The sequence below is a fragment of the Cupressus sempervirens genome, chromosome 2 (genome assembly GCF_028749045.1).
Source record: "Cupressus sempervirens isolate cs-2001-9-10 chromosome 2, ASM2874904v1, whole genome shotgun sequence".
Taxonomy (NCBI): Eukaryota; Viridiplantae; Streptophyta; class Pinopsida; order Cupressales; family Cupressaceae; genus Cupressus; species Cupressus sempervirens.
In genome coordinates, this window is record NC_143119.1 from 768,201,065 (window position 1) to 768,211,864 (window position 10,800).

The following is a 10,800-nucleotide window of genomic DNA, read 5'->3' on the forward strand; positions in this document are numbered from 1 at the left end:
ATTGTGTTCAAAAAAAGATTGTCAATATTTAGGGTCCCACCAAGTGAAATTCATCTCCTTGGCTCTTTCTTATATTGATAATATTTTTCATCTCATTAGACTCTTTCTTGTTATAATGATAATTCACTAGATGTGAGGTTAACAAATTTTTTTTAACACAATAAATTTCTAAAATAAATAATTGTCAATGAGCGCTTGGTCTATGGTGAAATTGAATGGATCTGGTTTGAACCCTCCATATTAAAAAAAATAAATAAATAAAAAATTGAAATAAATATAGATATATTCTTTAGTATATGCTTATAATATATATTTCTTATATTGTAATTATAGTTAATAAGTTTTTAATTTTAGAAACTTGCTTAAGTACTTGTTGTAGGGACAATGTGAATGGATTCAATGAATTCTTTGACCACTTTGATTTGTGGGTAAAAAGTTCTTCATAGTGTACGACTTCATGGAAAATGGAAGCCTTGATAAGATGATATTTGGGCATCCTCGTCAAGTTCTAGGATGGGCTCAAAGGTACACAATTCTAAAGGACGTGGGTGAAGGATTGTTGTATCTTCATGAAGGGTGGGAGCAAAGAGTAGTGCACAGAGACATCAAATCTTCCAATGTTTTATTGGACTCAGAGATTCATGGGAAATTGGGGGATTTTGGGCTTGCTATTTTATATGGGAATGAGGAGAATAGCCAAAGCACTCGTGTGGCTGGAACCATTACTAGTTGATCATGAAGAGAGTCTAAGGACTAGTTGATCATGAAGAGATCACTCCAGCAGGCTCCATTACATCAAGTGGTATCAGAGCCATGTCTCATACTAAAGAGGAAGAAATACCTACAAGGGTAACTAATGCAAAACTTGCAAAAATCACGAGAGAACAAAGGGCAACTAATGTTACTGTAACAAAAAGGTTGAAGAAACTTGAAAGCAAGTTGGATAAGAAAAAGGAGGCACATTCTGAAGATGACAAGGATGATGAGGCTGAAGATCTTGATGAGAATGATGAAGTGTCTATAGAACATAGACCTCTCTTGAATGATGTCAAGCCCATGGAGAAGAGAACGATGGAGGGGAAGTTGGAACTGCCAACTTTCAATGGAAAGATGAACGCAAATGTGACCCTAGATTGGATTGAGGCCTTAATCAATTTCTTTGAAAGTGAAGACATTCCAAAGAAACAAAGAGTAAAAATGGCAAAGTCCAAGTTTAAGGGAGAAGCCATGACTTCATGGAACTTCATCCAGACTGAAAGGGTGAAGAAAGGAAGAAGCATGATCTCTTCTTGGGATAGAATGGGATAGAATGGTGGCACTAGTCAGATAAATCTATGTGCCTGAAGACTATGGGGTACAACTCCATAGGAGGAAGAAGAGTTTGAAACAAAAAGACTTGGATGTTAGTTCTTATACAGAGGAGTTCCTAAAGTTGTGTATGAAAACCAACACAGTGGAGGATGAGAAAGAAAAACTTGCAAGGTACATGAATGGCCTCAAGGTACCCATCCAAGAGGAACTAAGCCTGCATACTTCCACTTCTATGAATACGTGCTATCATTTAGCCATCAAAGTGGAGGAGAAATGGAAAAGAAAATAGGACCCAAACAAAGGGAAGGAGAATACCAATAATAAGAACTTCAAGGGTATAAACAACTCTTGGAGCAAAGGGTAGAATAATGGATATAAGACTTCTGATCAGAACAAGGATCAAGGAGAGTCTAGTTCTAAGGGGAACTATAGAGGAGGAATACTTTTGGCAGAGGCAAAGGAAGAGGTAATGGCCCCATCAAATGCTACAATTGCAACCAGTTGGGTCACTATGTAGGAAAGTTTCCTGAGAAGAGGAACACCAATGAAGGGGAGAGGAGAAAACTCATTGAGGAAGATCAACTTGACTATAGGGATCTTGAACCTGAGGAAGGTGCATGTTTGATGATGAGGCAAGCCTTCTTACAAATCCCTCAAACCCAAGAACCACCCCAAAGGAAGAACCTATTCAGAACAAAGATCAAATGTCAAGGCAAGGTATATAGCTTGTTAATTGATTTTGGTTCAACTGAGAATTTGGTAACCTATGAAATGGTTGAGAAACTTAAGTTGCCTAAGAATCCCCACACCTTCCCATATCATGTCTCTTGGCTCACAAAAGGTCAACAAACCTTAGTAACTGAACAAGCTTGGGTAGAGTTGTCTATTGCAGATTTTAAGGACAAAGTTCTTTGTGATGTGGTTGAGACAAATGCCTCCCACATTCTCCTTGGTAGACCTTGGCAATATGATGTAGATGCCACACACCATTGTAGGAAAAACACCTATTCCATAACAAAGAATGGGGTAACTTTTACAATGAAACCAAAGCCTAATCTTAAGGCAGAACCTATTGTAGTCACCATAGGAGAGAAGGAAATGTTGAAGGCATTGAAAGAACCTGACTCCCAAGGATTCATACTGATTTCTAAACCTAAGGAAAAAATTAGTGCTAAGGATAAAGAACCTATACCAAATGAATTCAAGGATCTACTACTTAAATACTTGGTCACACTTGGGGAGCTTGCCATACTTGGTTTGCATTCCTCTATAGTGTTTCCTTCATCCTCTCATATGTATTGTCATTTTATTTAGTTTTGTGAATGTTAGATTAATTTTGATGTTCTTTGCACGCTAATTTCATAGCATATAGTTATAATGATATTTTTTAAACTTTGGCATGTCATTTTGGAGTGTTATAATATAATCATTTTCCATTTCTAAATCACCTTTGTAATTGTGACCTTATTTCAATTCCCTTCTTCTTGCCCCATTCTTCATAAAGCAATGTTAAAGAAATTGTCGAGGCTAAAAATAATGGGAAAAGGTATACTACCCTCCACCAAGGCTTGATATACCACCTATATAATTTTTTCCTTGCACTCTTCCATTTGAGGTCCATCTCTATCCATCCTGCCTCTACAGTTCCTTCCTCCCCCTTGGTTGCCCCTTTGTCACCCGAAGGAAATATTCTACCTACATCTAGCTTCAATAAGAAGTGATGTATTAAAAAATTGGGTCTTAAAGTCTTATAGAGCCCTTAGGACATTTCTCCTACAATTCAATGTGTGGATTTTTCCAAAACAAGAAAACCTAGTAACCTTACCCTAGAGAACCAACTAATGAACAATGACAAATTCAACACTTATTAGGTGGATTTTGATGTGGATATCATGAAGGAGGCTAGTACTTCTCGATACTAAAGCTAATTGCTATTTGGCATGGGGAAAAGGAAATAAACACATGATTGATTTGAGCTCTGAGGATTCAGAAGATTTTGAAAGTAATTAGGAGGGGAATTCTAACAACATTGATTCCTCCTACATGTCTCTGAAAGTTTGAAAAATGATACCCTTGTCCTTGAGCCCATGGTTGAAGTTAAATAGCCTCCTCCATCTGCTCAACATGTGAAAGACAATATTATTGTGGAGAGATTCTCATTGATGTGGCTCCTAGAGCACTAAAGGCTCTTAGTGGCATGTTTGGTAAGTTTAAAGAAAACATTGTAGGTATTAATGAGGCTCTACAAAATTTGAAAATGATGGTTTCTAGTATAGAGAAATGACTGTAACATGTCAATTGCTTCACCCACAAGGTCATGCACAACTCAATGACTACCATTTTTTTTCTCTAAGAGAAGGTGAATGTCGAGAGGTTTGTGAAGGAAGAGGATTACAAAGATATTTTTAAGTTCTTGATTAAAGAATGGGCTAGAGTATTGTTGGCCAATACCTCTAATGAGAAGAAAGCCTAGTGCTTACTGGTGGTTCCGTAATTTTTTGGACTATATTTTGCTTATTTGGCCTTAGTTTTAATCATAATATTGCTAGGTTTTAAACTAATAAGTAGGAGATAATTTCCACAGCAAATCAAATTGTGATATTGCTATCAAGATTTAACTTTGTGATTATGAATCAAACTCATTGACCCATGTTTCATGAGTAGCGATTCAACATGAATCCATCTCTCATGAGAATAAATGGAACACTTAGCACTCATCTAGAAATGAATCAAATAAAAGATAAAATAAAATGTTTATTTTAGGATTGCTTTGACTAAATAATGTGTCCTTAACACATACAATACACTTCAATTAGAAAAGTAAATATATATTGTACCAAGGTCATCTTTTTTGACTTTATACCAATTATATTCATTTAGTCTAAGTTTATATATTAATAAAGTGGAAAGATTGATAAAAAGTAATATATATTAAAGAAATTTATAAATGCAAAATAGTAGTTCAATCAAATACATTTAAAAATAAAAAGATACTATCCTCCACTTATATATTTATTCTTTATTCTTTTTCTTTTAACACATATATAATACATCAAAAACTAATATATATAGATTCCCACAATCCATGATGTTCAAGTTTACCAAATTTGATTGTGTTCAAAAAAAAATTGTCAATATTTAGGGTCACACCAAGTGAACTTCATCTCCTTGACTCTTTCTTATATTGATAATATTTTTCAACTCATTAGACTCTTTCTTGTTATGATGATAATTCACTAGATGTGAGGTTAACAATTTTTTCCTTAAGACAATAAATTTCTAAAATAAATAATTGTCAATGAGCCCTTGGTCTATGGTGAAATTGAATGGATCTGATCTAAACCCTCCATATTAAAAAATAAAAATAAATAAATAAATTGAAATAAATATAGATATATTCTTTAGTATATGCTTATAATATATATTTCTGATATTGTAATTATAGTTATGTTTTTAATTTTAGAAACTTGCTCAAGTACTTGCTGTAGGGACAATGTGAATGGATTCAATGAATTCTTTGACCTGTTTGAAATCGAGGGCTTCTGAAGCAGGCCGTTTATGCTCCTCGATTGTTGTAAGGAAATATCCAAAATCCTTCTACTTAAGAACGGTTTTGCTAGCTATTTTTGATCTTTTTGTGAACTGGGCAAGAATCAATGGCAGACATATGTGTCGTCCTCGTAATTTACCTCCTCTGCCCCTGCCTATCTGCTCAAGCCCAAACAACCTTCGTCTTTCCCAGATTGAGTGGCTTAACTAAATCAAATCTGTCAAGCTTGTATTTACATGGCAGCGCTGTAATTGAACCCGATCTTATAGGCATCCGCCTCACCAATCGATCACAATACCTTACTGGTAGTGTTTTCTATTGGGAACCTGTGCGTATGAAAGAGGATGGGTCCAAGAATGCAACTTCATCATTCAGCACCTCTTTCGTGTTTGCCATGGTTCCTCCTAAAGTTTCACAAACCGCAGAAGGTCTGTGGTTCATCATTACGCCATACAAAACACATGGGTCTGGAGGACTACCAGGTTCGTACCTTGGTCTGTTCAATTTCACAAGCATGGGACAGCCTTACAATCATCTCTTTGCTGTCGAATTCGACACATATAAGAACGAGGAATTCAACGACATTGATGACAATCATGTAGGAGTAGATCTCAACTCTTTAGTTTCTGTAGATTCTAAATCTGCAGGTTTCTGGGACGGCAACCAGTCCGTAGAAATAGATCTCAACGGGAGAAAGAATATTCAAGCTTGGATTGATTATGATCATCTCCAGGAGCAGCTCAATGTTAGCATAGCAGTAGCTGGTTCAATTCGCCCTGAAACGCCTCTTATTTCTAGGACAAATTTGAGTCTGCCCGGTATTCTAGAGGAGGAAATGTATGTTGGTTTTGTGGCAGGTACCGGAAAATTCGTTCAAGAGCATTACATCCTAGCATGGAGCTTCACTACAAACGGAGCAGCACCGGCTTTGAACGCATCTATTCTTCCATTCTTAAAAGATACAGAACCTGATTCCAATAACAGAAATTTTCGACTAAAAATCGGTATACCAACAGCTTTAGTTGTGTTCCTAGTGCTTGTGATTGCAATTCTGTGGTTTAGAAGAAGGCATAACAGAGACTCGATTGAAGATTGGGAATTGGAGTATTGGCCTCACCGAATCAGCTACAAGGACTTACGCATTGCAACCGACGGATTCTCAGAAAACCAAGTCTTGGGATTTGGAGGATTCGGCAAGGTTTACAAAGGAATTCTCCCCTCTAATGGCCTCCAAGTCGCCGTGAAGTCAATCTTTCGGGAGACCACTGAAGGATTGAAGGAATTCATAGCAGAGATTTCAAGTCTGGGTCGTCTCCAGCACAAGAATTTAGTGCAGATCAGAGGCTACTGCAGGCGGGGTAAAAAGTTCTTCATAGTGTACGACTTCATGGAAAATGGAAGCCTTGATAAGATGATATTTGGGCATCCTCGTCAAGTTCTAGGATGGGCTCAAAGGTACGCAATTCTAAAGGACGTGGGTGAAGGATTGCTGTATCTTCATGAAGGGTGGGAGGAAAGAGTAGTGCACAGAGACATCAAATCTCCCAATGTTTTATTGGACTCAGAGCTTCGTGGGAAATTGGGGGATTTTGGCCTTGCTCGTTTATATGGGCATGATGAGAAGTCGCAAACCACTCGTGTGGCTGGAACGCCTGGTTACATTGCTCCTGAATTGGTAGCCACGGGGAAGGCCAGTAGCAGCACAGATGTATTCAGCTTTGGGGTTTTGATGTTGGAGGTTGCTTCTGGAAGGCGCCCTGTAGACTGCTCTCTCGATGCTTCTCAAGAAATATTGTTGGATTGGGTAAGGGAGTTGAATGGCAATGAAAGGCTCATGGATGCTGCCGATTCAAAGCTCGGTGGTTGTTTTGTTAAGGAAGAGATGGAGAGAGTGCTCGAATTGGGATTGTTGTGTTGTAATCCTGAACCAGAAGAAAGACCTAATTTGAGACGAGTCGTTCAAGTACTCTAAGATGAAGTTCCCCTTGTACCCTCTTGCTGTTCCTCCATTACAATGAGTGATTCGGGCCCTACAGAGGAGTTTACATTTAGAGATGCCGTGAAAGGAAAGCTTGTATGAAATTGACAGTGTTTCTGGATTCAATTGTGTATAAGTTTTACTATCAATATTTCGTATCATACTCTGTAATCCATCTTCAGAATGATAAATCTTCTCTAACACCCTGAGGATTCACAAAGTGTAATTCGAACGGTTAATGTAAAAACTTGCTGCACAATTAAATCCAGAAACACTCAATGTATACATATAAATTGTGGAAGATTGTGGAAGCTTGTGAGATTTTACAAGTTGTTGTTTAAAATTTAATGGCCGGATGTGGATACAGTGAATCCTGTTTTGCATAAGAAAATGTATTTACTTTCTATAATTTGTTGTGAAGGTTTCACAAAGAATCTATATTAAAGTAATATACAGAATTCTACATTCAGGACAATTATTTGTTAGCCCGCAAAAGACACACTCTGAAATTTGAATCCGCTTCATGCCAAGACTAAAATGTTTATCGGAGGCTATCCAAGAACGGCACACACAAAAGAGGAAATCTACAATCGGGTACGCAACAAATCCTTTACATAAAAAATTACTTAAGATCACCTTTATCTGTGAAATCCACAGCTCTAACCCTAACGTCCCTCTAAAGAAGTGGAACAGTAGCCCGCATCTGTACTGCAATTGAATGAGCTCTGTACCGTTGAGCTCGGCTTCCCTTTCTCAAGTGAAAGGGAAACTAAGGATTCTTCCCCTTGAAGAATTTGCAGGACTTGCCTCATGCCAGGCCTCTCTTCCGGTCGAGGATTGCAACAAAGCAGCCCCAATTGAAGCACCCTCTCCATTTCATTCTGAATGTATTCGCCATTAAGCTTCGGATCCGCTCCCTCCATGATCTTGTTGTTGGTATGAAGCCCTCGCAACCAATCCAACAAACCAATTTGAGGGTCATCTGGAAAGGGACTAACAGGACGCCTTCCGCTGGCAACCTCCAAAATCAAAACCCCAAAGCTGAACACATCTGATTCGGGAGTCGCCCTTCCCGTGTGTGCAACTTCCGGTGCAATGTATCCCGGCGTTCCCATCACTGAACTGCTCAAGTAATTATCATCATGGCGGTACAAACGAGCAAGACCGAAATCCCCCAATTTTCCTCGAAGCTCTGAATCGAGCAAAACATTGCTAGACTTGATGTCCCGGTGCACCACTCTTTGCTCCCATCCTTCATGAAGATAAAGCAGCCCGGAAGCTACATCCCACACAATTCTGTACCTCTCTGCCCACCGTAAAACTCCACCGGGGATACCAAACATCAATTTCTCAAGGCTTCCGTTGGGCATGAAGTCATAGACTATGAATAGCCGTTTCCCTCGCCGGCAGTAGCCCCTGATGGGAACGAGATTCCGGTGCTGTAAACGCCCCAGACTTGAAATCTCCGCTATGAATCCCTTCACTCCTTCGCTGCTCTCTCGGAGAAGACATTTTATGGCAACTTCGAGGCCCTTATTAGGAAGGACCCCTTTGTAAACCTTGCCGAAGCCCCCGCATCCTATGACTTGTTCTTCCCTGAAACCCTTGGTTGCAATGGATAAATCCCTGTAGCTGAATCTATGAGGCCAATACTCCATCTCCCATTCTTCAATTGGTTCTCTTCGTTTCTTTCTTTTAAACCAAATTAATGTAACCGCTAGTGCTAGGAGAACAAGCATACCTGTGGTAACTCCGACAATTAGTGCCAATTTATGGAATTTGGATTTCGATTTCCCCTGTGAAATAGATGGAAGAATTGATGTATTCAACGCTGGGGCCGTTCCGTTTGTAGAGAAGCTCCAGGCGAGGATATAATTGGCTTCAATTGTCAATCCCGTTGATGCTGAGAAACCCACATACATTTCTTCTTCAAGAATGTCCGACAGACTTAGGTTTTTCATAGAAATCAGGGGAATCTCTGGGCGAGGGTTACCAGCAGGGGCTACCGTTACATTTAATTCTCGTAAAAGATTATCATAGTCGATCCAGGCTTGTATGTTGTGTCCACTCTTGAGATCCAGACCAAAAGATTGATTGCCAATCCAGTAACCTGCAGATTTGGACTGTTGAGAGATTAGGGAATTGAGATCCACACCCACATGATTGCCGTCAATATCATTGAATTCTTCGTTCTGTACGATGTCGAATTCAACCGCAAAGAGGTGATTGTAAGAGTGTCCCATGCTTGTAAAATTGTCGAAGATGCCGAGGTAGAGACCATCTAAAGCGGTGTCTTGAGATGGATGAGGGGCTATAATGAAGGCCAATCCATCTCCCGCAATTGAAATGTCAGTTGGGGGAAGTATGCAGAATACAAAAGTAGTGCTGAATGAAAGTGTATCATGAACAGACCCGGGATCTTTCATGCGCACAGGTTGTGAATGAACAGCTCTGCCCTTGACATGTTCTACTCGATCGGTGAGGCGGATGCCCGCATCAGGGATCACTGTTGCGTTTCCAGACAGACGTATGGAAGAGAAATTCGTTTGGTAAATGAATTTTGTTTGAGATTGGACAGGATGCCATGAACAGCAGAAGAGGAAGAAGAAGATAGAAACAGCAAGAGGCGTGCTTCTGCCTCCCATTGTTGTGATTATGGTGTAACTGGAGCATTCAATTGCGGGCTCATGGAGGTCTACTGAATTAACAAAAGAAGTAAATCGCCAAACTTGTTTGTAAGTGGGAAAAAGGAAATGGTTGAAAGTTGAAACTGACGCAGAGGAAAAAGTCGATTGAAATCCGCCCAAAACTGACCATAGAGTTCCCTCACGACAGATTTGCCATTTTTAAGACATTAAAAAGGAAATTGTTGAAAGTTGAAACTGACGCAGAGGAGGAAAAAGTCGATTGAAATCCGCCCAAAACTGACTTCATAGAGTTCCCCCACGACAGATTTGCCATTTTTAGGACATTAAGATAAAGGTGGGCAAAAACATCCATAGCTCACTTATGTCAAACAATATAAGCTGATCTGACACCAAAGGAAGACCAAAATAACTAGAAGTTTTAGGTGGCTTATGACACTCGTAGTTTGTCCCAGCAAGTATGTCAATGATAGAAATGCAAGAAAATTAGGGAAATCTTGGAAGTCAAGTAGGAAAGGTATGTTCAAAGAAGTACTAGTTTGACTGTGGGAATTTGGGGGTGTGGGTCGATTTAGCTATGGAGAAGTTCAATTTTTTTTCTCAGTGTAAAAGGGTTGGTATACTAACAATCTTATGGAGGTCCTAGCCATTTTATATGTTGTAAAGCAATGTTGTTTGAGGGGATGACCCAAGCTTATCTATGAATCTAACTCTCAAGTGGTGGTGAATTTGCTTATTTCGCAATTGCTTGAGGATGTTAGTTGGCAATTGGCTTCAATTGTTAATCAAACTCTTCTATTTTGTACTTCTCTAGAGTCTATTAGTTTTAATTACATTTATCGAGAATGGAACAAAGTTGTTGATTATATTCAGGATTGAAATATTGTGACTAGGGGACAACAACCCTTGGGTCTGTCTCGTGAGTTAGATGAACTTGTTGCTCAAGATACAACTCCTTGTTGAGCTCTCCTTTTTGTTTCTCTTTTTGTCTTAATGAATTTTTACCCCTCTTTTCATTTTGTTTCTCTTTTTGTCTTAATGAATTTTTACCCCTCTTTTCGTCAAGAAGGAGTAACTGGTGGAAATATAAGGGGGGACTGATGGTGAAGACAAACTGTTCTAATACAATCTTGACTCAATTTTATTGATTTGCTCTTTATGTCTATATATTAATTGGCTAATGGCATTAAGGATGAGACTTGAAGGTTTAGAAACTTAGAACAAATGAAATCTAACAAATGACAATTGACCATGGACATCAATTGTAAACTTACCAAAGAAAACATGTATTTCAAAGAGGAAATAATCAAACTAAA

The 10,800-nt window shown here is 38.8% G+C and overlaps 2 pseudogenes across 2 annotated transcripts; one reads left to right on the forward strand and one right to left on the reverse strand.

Moving 5' to 3' along the window:
- The first annotated feature begins 4,799 nt into the window (after positions 1-4,799).
- On the forward strand, positions 4,800-7,210 carry LOC149575712 (L-type lectin-domain containing receptor kinase SIT2 pseudogene; annotated as a pseudogene). Its single transcript, XR_016360216.1, has one exon. The product of XR_016360216.1 is annotated as an L-type lectin-domain containing receptor kinase SIT2 pseudogene (transcript).
- A 38-nt stretch (positions 7,211-7,248) lies between these two features.
- LOC149575713 (L-type lectin-domain containing receptor kinase SIT2 pseudogene) lies at positions 7,249-9,915 on the reverse strand (annotated as a pseudogene). Its single transcript, XR_016360215.1, has one exon. The product of XR_016360215.1 is annotated as an L-type lectin-domain containing receptor kinase SIT2 pseudogene (transcript).
- Positions 9,916-10,800: the final 885 nt, after the last annotated feature.